The sequence below is a fragment of the Ascaphus truei genome, unplaced genomic scaffold (assembly GCF_040206685.1).
Source record: "Ascaphus truei isolate aAscTru1 unplaced genomic scaffold, aAscTru1.hap1 HAP1_SCAFFOLD_876, whole genome shotgun sequence".
NCBI lineage: Eukaryota > Metazoa > Chordata > Amphibia > Anura > Ascaphidae > Ascaphus > Ascaphus truei.
The window spans coordinates 58,132-72,214 of record NW_027457215.1 but is presented as its reverse complement, the minus strand read 5'-3'; positions in this window follow the sequence as shown (position 1 = coordinate 72,214).

Genomic DNA, 14,083 nt, shown 5'->3' with positions numbered 1-14,083 from the left:
ATTGTGTGTGCAGTGGGCGAGCATTGTGTGCAGTGGGCGAACATTGTGTGCAGTGGGTGAGCGTTGTGTGCAGTGGGCGAGCATTGTGTGCAGTGGGCGAGCATTGTGTGCAGTGGGCGAACGTTGTGTGCAGTGGGCGAGCGTTGTGTGCAGTGGGCGAGCGTTGTGTGCAGTGGGCGAGCGTTGTGTGCACTGGGAGAGCATTGTGTGTGCAGTGGGCGAGCGTTGTGTGCAGTGGGCGAGCGTTGTGTGCACTGGGAGAGCGTTGTGTGCAGTGGGCGAGCGTTGTGTGCAGTGGGCGAGCGTTGTGTGCAGTGGGCGAGCGTTGTGTGCAGTGGGCGAGCTTTGTGTGTAGTGGGCAAGCATTGTGGGCACAGTGGGAGAGCATTGTGTGCGTAGCGTGCGAGTATTGTCCGCAGTGGGCAAGCGTTGTGTGCAGTGGGCGAGCGTTGTGTGCAGTGGGAGAGCATTGTGTCCGCAGTGGGCGAGCGTTGTGTGCAGTGGGCGAGCGTTGTGTGCAGTGGGCGAGCGTTGTGTGCACTGGGAGAGCATTGTGTGCGCAGTGGGCGAGCGTTGTGTGCAGTGGGCGAGCGTTGTGTGCAGTGAGCAAGCGTTGTGTGCAGTGGGCGAGCATTGTGTGCAGTGGGTGAGCGTTGCGTGGGCGAACGTTGCTTGCACAGTGGGTGAGTATTGTGTGCACAGTGGGCGAGCATTGTGTGCAGTGGGCGAGCATTGTGGGCGAGCGTTGCGTGCAGTGGGCTAGCATTGTGTGCGCAGTGGGCGAGCATTGTGGGCGAGCATTGTGTGCGCAGTGGGCTAGCATTGTGTGCGCAGTGGGCGAGCATTGTGGGCGAGAATTGTGTGCGCAGTGGGAGAGCATTGTGTGTGCAGTGGGAGAGTATTGTGTGTGCAGTGAGCGAGCGTTGTGTGCATTGGGCGAGCGTTGTGGGCAGTGGGCGAGCGTTGTGTGCAGTGGGCGAGCGTTGTGTGCAGTGAGCGAGCATTGTGTGCAGTGGGCGAGCGTTGTGTGCAGTGGGAGAGCGTTGTGTGCACTGGGAGAGCATTGTGTGCGCAGTGGGCGAGCGTTGTGTGCAGTGGGCGAGCGTTGTGTGCACTGGGAGAGCGTTGTGTGCAGTGGGCGAGCGTTGTGTGCACTGGGAGAGCGTTGTGTGCACTGGGAGAGCATTGTGTGTGCAGTGGGCGAGCATTGTGTGCAGTGGGCGAACATTGTGTGCAGTGGGTGAGCGTTGTGTGCAGTGGGCGAGCATTGTGTGCAGTGGGCGAGCATTGTGTGCAGTGGGCGAACGTTGTGTGCAGTGGGCGAGCGTTGTGTGCAGTGGGCGAGCGTTGTGTGCAGTGGGCGAGCGTTGTGTGCACTGGGAGAGCATTGTGTGTGCAGTGGGCGAGCGTTGTGTGCAGTGGGCGAGCGTTGTGTGCACTGGGAGAGCGTTGTGTGCAGTGGGCGAGCGTTGTGTGCAGTGGGCGAGCGTTGTGTGCAGTGGGCGAGCGTTGTGTGCAGTGGGCGAGCTTTGTGTGTAGTGGGCAAGCATTGTGGGCACAGTGGGAGAGCATTGTGTGCGTAGCGTGCGAGTATTGTCCGCAGTGGGCAAGCGTTGTGTGCAGTGGGCGAGCGTTGTGTGCAGTGGGAGAGCATTGTGTCCGCAGTGGGCGAGCGTTGTGTGCAGTGGGAGAGCGTTGTGTGCAGTGGGCGAGCGTTGTGTGCACTGGGAGAGCATTGTGTGCGCAGTGGGCGAGCGTTGTGTGCAGTGGGCGAGCGTTGTGTGCAGTGGGCGAGCGTTGTGTGCACTGGGAGAGCGTTGTGTGCAGTGGGCGAGCGTTGTGTGCAGTGGGCGAGCGTTGTGTGCAGTGGGCGGGCGTTGTGTGCAGTGGGCGAGCTTTGTGTGTAGTGGGCAAGCATTGTGGGCACAGTGGGAGAGCATTGTGTGCGTAGCGTGCGAGTATTGTCCGCAGTGGGCAAGCGTTGTGTGCAGTGGGCGAGCGTTGTGTGCAGTGGGAGAGCATTGTGTCCGCAGTGGGCGAGCGTTGTGTGCAGTGGGCGAGCGTTGTGTGCACTGGGAGAGCATTGTGTGCGCAGTGGGCGAGCGTTGTGTGCAGTGGGCGAGCGTTGTGTGCAGTGGGCGAGCGTTGTGTGCAGTGGGCGAGCGTTGTGTGCAGTGGGAGAGCATTGTGTGTGCAGTGGGCGAGCGTTGTGTGCAGTGGTCGAGCGTTGTGTGCAGTGGGAGAGCATTGTGTCCGCAGTGGGCGAGCGTTGTGTGCAGTGGGCGAGCGTTGTGTGCAGTGGGCGAGCGTTGTGTGCACTGGGAGAGCATTGTGTGCGCAGTGGGCGAGCGTTGTGTGCAGTGGGCGAGCGTTGTGAGCAGTGGGCGAGCGTTGTGTGCAGTGGGCGAGCGTTGTGTGCAGTGGGAGAGCATTGTGTGTGCAGTGGTCGAGCGTTGTGTGCAGTGGGCGAGCGTTGTGTGCACTGGGAGAGCGTTGAGTGCAGTGGGAGAGCATTGTGTGCGCAGTGGGCGAGCGTTGTGTGCACTGGGAGAGCGTTGTGTGCAGTGGGCGAGCGTTGTGTGCACTGGGAGAGCGTTGTGTGCAGTGGGCGAGCGTTGTGTGCAGTGGGCGAGCGTTGTGTGCAGTGGGCGAGCGTTGTGTGCAGTGGGCGAGCGTTGTGTGCACTGGGAGAGCGTTGTGTGCACTGGGAGAGCGTTGTGTGCAGTGGGCGAGCGTTGTGTGCACTGGGAGAGCGTTGTGTGCACTGGGAGAGCATTGTGTGCGCAGTGGGCGAGCGTTGTGTGCAGTGGGCGAGCGTTGTGTGCAGTGAGAAAGCGTTGTGTGCAGTGGGCGAGCATTGTGTGCAGTGGGCGAACATTGTGTGCAGTGGGTGAGCGTTGTGTGCAGTGGGCGAGCATTGTGTGCAGTGGGCGAGCATTGTGTGCAGTGGGCGAACGTTGCTTGCACAGTGGGTGAGTATTGTGTGCAGTGGGCGAACGTTGCTTGCACAGTGGGTGAGTATTGTGTGCACAGTGGGCGAGCATTGTGTGCAGTGGGCGAGCATTGTGGGCGAGCGTTGCGTGCAGTGGGCTAGCATTGTGTGCGCAGTGGGCGAGCATTGTGGGCGAGAATTGTGTGCGCAGTGGGAGAGCATTGTGTGTGCAGTGGGAGAGTATTGTGTGTGCAGTGAGCGAGCGTTGTGTGCATTGTGCGAGCGTTGTGGGCAGTGGGCGAGCGTTGTGTGCAGTGGGCGAGCGTTGTGTGCAGTGGGCGAGCGTTGTGTGCAGTGGGCGAGCGTTGTGTGCGCAGTGGGTGAGCGTTGTGTGCGCAGTGGGCGAGCATTGTGTGCGCAGTGGGCGAGCATTGTGTGTGCAGTGGACGAGCGTTGCATGCAGTGGGAGAGCATTGTGTGCAGTGGGTGAGCATTGTGTGCAGTGGGTGAGCATTGTGTGCAGTGGGCGAGCGTTGTGTGCAGTGGGCGAGCTTTGTGTGTAGTGGGCAAGCATTGTGGGCACAGTGGGAGAGCATTGTGTGCGTAGCGTGCGAGTATTGTCCGCAGTGGGCAAGCGTTGTGTGCAGTGGTCGAGCGTTGTGTGCAGTGGGCGAGCGTTGTGTGCACTGGGAGAGCATTGTGTGCGCAGTGGGCGAGCGTTGTGTGCAGTGGGAGAGCGTTGTGTGCACTGGGAGAGCATTGTGTGCGCAGTGGGCGAGCGTTGTGTGCAGTGGGCGAGCGTTGTGTGCACTGGGAGAGCGTTGTGTGCAGTGGGCGAGCATTGTGTGCGCAGTGGGCGAGCGTTGTGTGCACTGGGAGAGCGTTGTGTGCACTGGGAGAGCATTGTGTGCGCAGTGGGCGAGCGTTGTGTGCAGTGGGCGAGCGTTGTGTGCAGTGAGAAAGCGTTGTGTGCAGTGGGCGAGCATTGTGTGCAGTGGGCGAACATTGTGTGCAGTGGGTGAGCGTTGTGTGCAGTGGGCGAGCATTGTGTGCAGTGGGCGAGCATTGTGTGCAGTGGGCGAACGTTGCTTGCACAGTGGGTGAGTATTGTGTGCAGTGGGCGAACGTTGCTTGCACAGTGGGTGAGTATTGTGTGCACAGTGGGCGAGCATTGTGTGCAGTGGGCGAGCATTGTGGGCGAGCGTTGCGTGCAGTGGGCTAGCATTGTGTGCGCAGTGGGCGAGCATTGTGGGCGAGAATTGTGTGCGCAGTGGGAGAGCATTGTGTGTGCAGTGGGAGAGTATTGTGTGTGCAGTGAGCGAGCGTTGTGTGCATTGGGCGAGCGTTGTGGGCAGTGGGCGAGCGTTGTGTGCAGTGGGCGAGCGTTGTGTGCAGTGGGCGAGCGTTGTGTGCAGTGGGCGAGCGTTGTGTGCGCAGTGGGTGAGCGTTGTGTGCGCAGTGGGAGAGCATTGTGTGCAGTGGGCGAGCGTTGTGTGCAGTGGGCGAGCTTTGTGTGTAGTGGGCAAGCATTGTGGGCACAGTGGGAGAGCATTGTGTGCGTAGCGTGCGAGTATTGTCCGCAGTGGGCAAGCGTTGTGTGCAGTGGTCGAGCGTTGTGTGCAGTGGGCGAGCGTTGTGTGCACTGGGAGAGCATTGTGTGCGCAGTGGGCGAGCGTTGTGTGCAGTGGGAGAGCGTTGTGTGCACTGGGAGAGCATTGTGTGCGCAGTGGGCGAGCGTTGTGTGCAGTGGGCGAGCGTTGTGTGCAGTGAGCAAGCGTTGTGTGCAGTGGGCGAGCATTGTGTGCAGTGGGTGAGCGTTGCGTGGGCGAACGTTGCTTGCACAGTGGGTGAGTATTGTGTGCACAGTGGGCGAGCATTGTGTGCAGTGGGCGAGCATTGTGGGCGAGCGTTGCGTGCAGTGGGCTAGCATTGTGTGCGCAGTGGGCGAGCATTGTGGGCGAGCATTGTGTGCGCAGTGGGCTAGCATTGTGTGCGCAGTGGGCGAGCATTGTGGGCGAGAATTGTGTGCGCAGTGGGAGAGCATTGTGTGTGCAGTGGGAGAGTATTGTGTGTGCAGTGAGCGAGCGTTGTGTGCATTGGGCGAGCATTGTGGGCAGTGGGCGAGCGTTGTGTGCAGTGGGCGAGCGTTGTGTGCAGTGAGCGAGCATTGTGTGCAGTGGGCGAGCGTTGTGTGCACTGGGAAAGCGTTGTGTGCACTGGGAGAGCATTGTGTGCGCAGTGGGCGAGCGTTGTGTTCAGTGGGCGAGCGTTGTGTGCAGTGGGCGAGCGTTGTGTGCAGTGGGCGAGCTTTGTGTGCAGTGGGCGAGCGTTGTGGGCACAGTGGGAGAGCATTGTGTGCGTAGCGTGCGAGTATTGTGTGCAGTGGGAGAGCATTGTGTGCAGTGGGAGAGCATTGTGTCCGCAGTGGACAAGCGTTGTGTGCAGTGGTCGAGAGTTGTGTGCAGTGTGCAGTGGGCGAGCGTTGTGTGCACTGGGAGAGCGTTGTGTGCAGTGGGCGAGCGTTGTGTGCAGTGGGCGAGCGTTGTGTGCAGTGGGCGAGCGTTGTGTGCAGTGGGCGAGCTTTGTGTGCAGTGGGCGAGCGTTGTGGGCACAGTGGGAGAGCATTGTGTGCGTAGCGTGCGAGTATTGTGTGCAGTGGGAGAGCATTGTGTGCAGTGGGAGAGCATTGTGTCCGCAGTGGACAAGCGTTGTGTGCAGTGGTCGAGAGTTGTGTGCAGTGTGCAGTGGGCGAGCGTTGTGTGCACTGGGAGAGCGTTGTGTGCAGTGGGCGAGCGTTGTGTGCAGTGGGCGAGCGTTGTGTGCAGTGGGCGAGCGTTGTGTGCAGTGGGCGAGCGTTGTGTGCAGTGGGCGAGCGTTGTGTGCACTGGGAGAGCGTTGTGTGCGCAGTGGGCGGGCGTTGTGTGCAGTGGGCGAGCGTTGTGTGCAGTGAGCGAGCGTTGTGTGCAGTGGGCGAGCGTTGTGTGCAGTGGGCGACCGTTGTGTGCAGTGGGCGACCATTGTGTGCAGTGGGCGAGCGTTGCATGGGCGAACGTTGCTTGCACAGTGGGTGAGTATTGTGTGCACAGTGGGCGAGCATTGTGTGCAGTGGGCGAGCATTGTGGGCGAGCGTTGCGTGCAGTGGGCGAGCATTGTGTGCGCAGTGGGCTAGCATTGTGGGCGAGCATTGTGTGCGCAGTGGGAGAGCATTGTGTGTGCAGTGGGCGAGCGTTGTGGGCAGTGGGCGAGGGTTGTGTGCTGTGGGCGAGCATTGTGTGCAGTGGGCGAGCATTGTGTGCAGTGGGCGAGCGTTGTGTGCAGTGGACGAGCATTGTGTGCAGTGGGCGAGCGTTGTGTGTGCAGTGGGCGAGCGTTGTGTGTGCAGTGGGCGAGCATTGTGTGCGCAGTGGGCGAGCGTTGTATGCAGTGGGCGAGCATTGTGTGTGCAGTGGGAGAGTATTGTGTGCAGTGGGTGAGCATTGTGTGCAGTGGGCGAACGTTGCTTGCACAGTGAACGAGCGTTGCGTGCAGTGGGCGAGTATTGTGTGTGCAGTGGGTGAGCATTGTGTGTGCAATGGGCGTGCATTGTGTGCGAGCATTGCATTCAGTGGGCGAGCGTTGCATGCAGTGGGAGAGCAGTGTGTGCGCAGTGGGCGAGCATTGTGTGCAGTGGGTGAGCATTGTGTGCAGTGGGCGAGCATTGCGTGCAGTGGGAGAGCATTGTGTCCGCAGTGGGCAAGCATTGTGTGCAGTGGGCGAGCGTTGTGTGCAGTGGGCGAGCGTTGTGTGCAGTGAGCGAGCGTTGTGGGCACTGGGAGAGCATTGTGTGTGCAGTGGGCGAGCGTTGTGTGCAGTGGGCGAGCGTTGTGTGTGCAGTGGGCGAGCGTTGTGTGAGCAGTGGGAGAGCGTTGTGTGAGCAGTTGGCGAGCGTTGTGTGAGCACTGGGAGAGCTTTGTGTGTGCAGTGGGCGAGCTTTGTGTGTGCAGTGGGCGAGCGTTGTGTGCGCAGTGGGCCGGCATTGTGTGCAGTGGGCGAGCATTGTGTGCAGTGGGCAGGCATTGTGTGCAGTGGGCGGGCGTTGTGTGCAGTGAGCGAGCGTTGTGTGCAGTGGGCGAGCGTTGTGTGCAGTGGGCGACTGTTGTGTGCAGTGGGCGACCATTGTGTGCAGTGGGCGAGCGTTGCATGGGCGAACGTTGCTTGCACAGTGGGTGAGTATTGTGTGCACAGTGGGCGAGCATTGTATGCAGTGGGCGAGCATTGTGGGCGAGCGTTGCGTGCAGTGGGCGAGCATTGTGTGCGCAGTGGGCTAGCATTGTGGGCGAGCATTGTGTGCGCAGTGGGAGAGCATTGTGTGTGCAGTGGGCGAGCGTTGTGGGCAGTGGGCGAGGGTTGTGTGCTGTGGGCGAGCATTGTGTGCAGTGGGCGAGCATTGTGTGCAGTGGGCGAGCGTTGTGTGCAGTGGACGAGCATTGTGTGCAGTGGGCGAGCGTTGTGTGTGCAGTGGGCGAGCGTTGTGTGTGCAGTGGGCGAGCATTGTGTGCGCAGTGGGCGAGCGTTGTATGCAGTGGGCGAGCATTGTGTGTGCAGTGGGAGAGTATTGTGTGCAGTGGGTGAGCATTGTGTGCAGTGGGCGTACGTTGCTTGCACAGTGGACGAGCGTTGCGTGCAGTGGGCGAGTATTGTGTGTGCAGTGGGTGAGCATTGTGTGTGCAATGGGCGTGCATTGTGTGCGAGCATTGCATTCAGTGGGCGAGCGTTGCATGCAGTGGGAGAGCAGTGTGTGCGCAGTGGGCGAGCATTGTGTGCAGTGGGTGAGCATTGTGTGCAGTGGGCGAGCATTGCGTGCAGTGGGAGAGCATTGTGTCCGCAGTGGGCAAGCGTTGTGTGCAGTGGGCGAGCGTTGTGTGCAGTGGGCGAGCGTTGTGTGCAGTGGGCGAGCGTTGTGTGCAGTGTGCGAGCGTTGTGGGCACTGGGAGAGCATTGTGTGTGCAGTGGGCGAGCGTTGTGTGCAGTGGGCGAGCGTTGTGTGTGCAGTGGGCGAGCGTTGTGTGTGCAGTGGGCGAGCGTTGTGTGAGCAGTGGGAGAGCGTTGTGTGAGCAGTTGGCGAGCGTTGTGTGAGCACTGGGAGAGCTTTGTGTGCGCAGTGGGCGAGCGTTGTGTGTGCAGTGGGCGAGCGTTGTGTGCGCAGTGGGCCGGCATTGTGTGCAGTGGGCGAGCATTGTGTGCAGTGGGCAGGCATTGTGTGCAGTGGGTGGGCATTGTGTGCAGTGGGCGAGCGTTGTGTGCGCAGTGGGCAGGCATTGTGTGCAGTGGGCGAGCGTTGTGTGCGCAGTGGGCGGGCGTTGTGTGCAGTGGGCGGGCATTGTGTGCGCAGTGGTCGGGCTTTGTGTGCAGTGGGCGAGCGTTGTGTGCAGTGGTCGGGCATTGTGTGCAGTGGGCGAGCATTGTGTGCAGTGGTCGGGCATTGTGTGCAGTGGGCGAGCGTTGTGTGCGCAGTGGGCGGGCATTGTGTGCAGTGGACGGGCATTGTGTGCAGTGGGCGAGCATTGTGTGCAGTGGGCGAGCATTGTGTGCAGTGGGCGAGCGGAGCATGATGGTGTAAGAGTGTTATTGTAATGAAAAGGAGGGTGAGACGCACACGGCTTTGAAGGGGGGTGAGAGGGTGTCAGTGTGGGGCATGTTTATTTTAATCCAAAAATATAGCCACCTTTTTATGACAGGCATGGAACGTGGTGACGTGCGACCTGCAGCAAAACAAAGAATTCGGATTCCCCCCTTTTGAGAGTTTGCGGCTTTTCTGATCCTTATTGCACCATGAGGACCCGTATTTACAATTCCCCAAATCATTCACTTCACGGGGCACATGTAAGAGAGATGAATAACTATAGCACATTATTATAATACCCTTGTCAGTAATTAGGTTTTACAGTAACCCTACAATCCAATGCTCAGGCGCCCCAATCATCATTAACGTAGAAACTTCATGCAGTTTGACTTCTGTTAAATTTATTGGTTATTCCTAAATGCTGAAATTCTTGGGGTTGCCGAACGGGAGGATTAAAAACCACCAGTTCCCACCATAACTGGCTTAGATCTTGGAATGGAGCCTGAGATGAATGTGGGATGATGAGATGATGGTGGGGGGATGAGATGATGGGGGGGGGGGTGAGATAAGATGGTGGGGGGGGTGAGATGAGATGATGATGGGGGGAATGAGATGATGGTGGGGGGATGAGATGATGGTGGGGGGATGAGATGATAGGGGGGGGATGAGATGATAGGGGGGGGATGAGATGATGGTGGGGGGGGATGAGATGATGGTGGGGGGATGAGATGATGGTGGGGGGGATGAGATGATGGTGGGGGGGATGAGATGATGGTGGGGGGATGAGATGATGGTGAAGGGTGATAAGATGATGGTGTGGGGGATGAGATGATGGTGGGGGGATGAGATGATGGTGGGGGGGATGAGATGATGGTGGGGGGATGAGAAGGTGGGTGGGTGGATGAGATGATGGTGGGGGGGATGAGATGATTGTGGGGGTGGGTGAGATGATGGTGGGGGGGATGAGATGATGGTGAAGGGTGATAAGATGATGGTGTGGGGGATGAGATGATGGTGCGGGGATGAGATGATGGTGGGGGGGATGAGATGATGGTAAGGGGATGAGATGATGGTGGGGGGATGAGATGATGGTGGGGGGATGAGATGATGGTGGGTGGATGAGATGATGGTGGGTGGGTGGATGAGATGATGGTGGGTGGGTGGATGAGATGATGGTGGGTGGGTGGGCGGATGAGATGACGATGGGGAAGGGATGATGGTGGGGAGGGAATGAGATGATGGTGGGGGGGATGAGATGATGGTGGGGGGAGTGAGATGATGATGGGGGATGAGATGATGGTGGGTGGGTGGGTGGATGAGATGACGATGGGGAAGGGATGATGGTGGGGAGGGAATGAGATGATGGTGGGGGGGATGAGATGATGGTGGGGGGAGTGAGATGATGATGGGGGATGAGATGATGGTGGGGAGGGAATGAGATGATGATGGGGGGATGAGATGATGGTGGGTGGGTGAATGAGATGATGAGATGATGGTGGGGGGGGGTGAGATGATGGTGGAGGATGAGATGATGGTGGGGGGGATGAGATGATGGTTGGTGGAAGAGATGATGGTGGAGGATGAGATGATGGTGGGATGATAGGATAATGAGATGATGGTGGGGGATGAGATGATGGTGGGGGGGATGAGATGATGGTGGGGGGGATGAGATATTGGTGGGGGGGATGAGATGATGGTGGGGGGGATGAGATGATGGTAGGGGGATGAGATGATGGTGGGGGGATGAGATGATGGTGGGGGGGATGAGATGATGGTGGGGGGATGAGATGGTGGGTGGGTGGATGAGATGATGGTGGGGGGGATGAGATGATTGTGGGGGTGGGTGAGATGATGGTGGGGGGGGATGAGATGATGGTGAAGGGTGATAAGATGATGGTGTGGGGGATTAGATGATGGTGGGGGGGATGAGATGATGGTGGGGGGATGAGATGATGGTGGGGGGGATGAGATGATGGTAGGGGGATGAGATGATGGTGGGGGGGATGAGATGATGGTGGGGGGGATGAGATGATGGTGGGGGGGATGAGATGGTGGGTGGGTGGATGAGATGATGGTGGGGGGGATGAGATGATTGTGGGGGTGGGTGAGATGATGGTGGGGGGGGATGAGATGATGGTGAAGGGTGATAAGATGATGGTGTGGGGGATTAGATGATGGTGGGGGGGATGAGATGATGGTGGGGGGATGAGATGATGGTGGGGGGGATGAGATGATGGTAGGGGGATGAGATGATGGTGGGGGGATGAGATGATGGTGGGGGGGATGAGATGATGGGGGGGGATGAGATGGTGGGTGGGTGGATGAGATGATGGTGGGGGGGATGAGATGATTGTGGGGGTGGGTGAGATGGTGGTGGGGGGGATGAGATGATGGTGAAGGGTGATAAGATGATGGTGTGGGGGATGAGATGATGGTGGGGGGATGAGATGATGGTGGGGGGGGTGAGATGTTGGTTGGTGGAAGAGATGATGGTGGGGGGGTGAGATGTTGGTTGGTGGAAGAGATGATGGTGGGGGGGTGAGATGTTGGTTAGTGGAAGAGATGATGGTGGGGGATGAGATGATGGTGGGGGATGAGATGATGGTGGGGGATGAGATGATGGTGGGGGGATGAGATGATGTGGGATGATAGGATAATGAGATGATGGTGGGGGATGAGATGATGGTGGGGGATGAGATGATGGTGGGGGGATGAGATGATGGTGGGATGATAGGATAATGAGATGATGGTGGGGGATGAGATGATGGTGGGGGGATGAGATGATGGTGGGGGGGATGAGATGATGGTGGGGGGATGAGATGATGGTGGGGGGGATGAGATGATGGTGGGGGGATGAGATGATGGTGGGGGGGATGAGATGATGGTGGGGGATGAGATGATGGTGGGATGATAGGATAATGAGATGATGAGACCTAAATAGGATTCAGATCTTTACACAAATATTGACGCAGAATGATCTGGATGTGCACAAGACAGCACTTTAATTATGGTGGAACATTCCTTGTAAGGAAAGTCTGCCCTTCCACACATCACTATCTGCCGCTCGGGGTAACTATCTGCCGCTCGGGGTAGCTATCTGCCGCTCGGGGTAGCTATCTGCCGCTCGGGGTAGCTATCTGCCGCTCGGGGTAGCTATCTGCTGCGTGGAAACCCCCTTCTCTTTGTAACGACCAGTTCTTCTTTCTTGTGTGGGATGCGCCATGTTTTTATTACTAATATTATATTATGATTTCCATGTAATCGGTTCCCTGACTCAGGAGCCCGGGATGTGCTATGGAAGGGTTAAGCCTCTGGCTGGGAAGTGCCCGCGAAGAGGAAGCGGAGAGTGCTGAGCGCAGGAGAGCGCTGGACGCAGGAGAGCGCTGGGCGCAGGAGAGCGCTGGGCGCAGGAGAGCGCAGGAGAGCGCCGGCGATGGGTAACACGCTGAGCGGAGAGAAACACTCCTTCAATATGTGATGTATTTATCAAACCGCTGGAGTATACTTTCCATGCAGCTCTGCAATCATCTCTCCTGCGCTCCTGTATAAACCACATCTTAGAGCGTGAAATGCAGACATGATTTATACAGAATCAAACCCATTCTGTTCTGTGATATCCTAACACGACTGAGTCCACTGAACAGGAAATAAACTCGCATAAAGCACGCGTTTAAAGTGCTGTACGCAGCCAAGAAAAGCCCATTATTTCTGCTCCTAATGGTACTCCGCAGGGGGTGTACAGGGGCGTCAGGGCTGTTGTTTTTTAATATCAAACAGACAGTGTACGCTGTCTATAGAAAATCCCAGAGAAATGTATGCCTGATCTAAGGAGCTCACACTCTAATTTGACTTAAGGCCCAGTACACCGTTCTAATTATAATGGTCAATAACTACATGTATTGCACCAAACTATTCTGGGGCATCCCCGCAAATAAAAACACATCTGCACATATAAGCGCAAAGCTATTTGTGTGTATTTTATTCCATAGCAAAGAAAACATTCTAAAGATGTAACAAGTAACTATTAGATTAGATCAAGCAAAAAAGAGTTTCACAGCCTGGCACAATCATCACGGCATTGTGACACGGTGACACTGGTATACTGTGACATTGAGATACTGAGACATTGTGACACTGAGATATTGTGACACTGTGACACTGAGATACTGTAATACTGTGACATTGTGATACTGAGATACCGTTACATTGTGACACTGAGATTTTGTGACATAGTGATACTGTGACATTGTGATACTGAGATACTGTGATACTGTGACACTGAGATACTGTGACATTGTGACACTGGGACACTGAGATACTGTGACACTGAGATACTGTGACATTGTGACACTGGGACACTGAAATACTGTGACATTGTGACACTGGGACACTGAGATACTGTGACATTGTGACACTGAGATACTGTAATACTGTGACATTGTGATACTGAGATACCATTACATTGTGATACTGAGATTTTGTGACATTGTGATACTGTGACATTGTGACACTGATATACTGTGACATTGTGATACTGAGATACTGTGACACTGAGATACTGTGACATTGTGACACTGAGATACTGTGACATTGTGATACTGAGATACTGTGACACTGAGATACTGTGATACTGTGACACTGAGATACTGTGATACTGTGACACTGAGATACTGTGACACTGAGATACTGTGACATTGTGACACTGAGATACTGTGACATTGTGACATTGTGACACTGGGACACTGAGATACTGTGACACTGAGATACTGTGACATTGTGACACTGAGACACTGAGATACTGTGACACTGAGATACTGTGATACTGTGACACTGAGATACTGTGACACTGAGATACTGTGACATTGTGACACTGAGATACTGTGACATTGTGACATTGTGACACTGGGACACTGAGATACTGTGACACTGAGATACTGTGACATTGTGACACTGGGACGCTGAGATACTGTGACATTGTGACACTGGGACACTGAGATATTGTGACATTGTGACACTGGGACGCTGAGATACTGTGACATTGTGACACTGGGACACTGAGATATTGTGACATTGTGACACAGGGACGCTGAGATACTGTGAAATTGTGACATTGTGACACCGTGACACTGAGATACTGTGACATTGTGACACTGGGACACTGAGATATCGTGACACTGTGATTCAGTTCTTGTTCCCTAAATACAATCGCAAAATCCCATCCTGGCTCAAGATAATCCCGTGTCTGTGGGAAATGGAGCTAGAACTGTCCTGGAATCTCAGGATGGCGTGGGTCAGTACCGCAGTGTGGGTCAGTACTGGCTTATCATTGGTCAGAGGTGTCGGTTCTTCTTGTTCGTCTCATTCAGACAAATATCCCACTTGAGTATTCAGCTCCAGATGTAACTCGAACACGGCGCCGAAAGGCAGCGCTACGAAAAGGGAATAAGCACATTCACAATGAGATGTGCAGCCACCCCCGGCGTGCAAATACCAGTCAGTATAATGATGTGTGCACCATACAGCATCTGCAGACATGATAGGGACCGAAC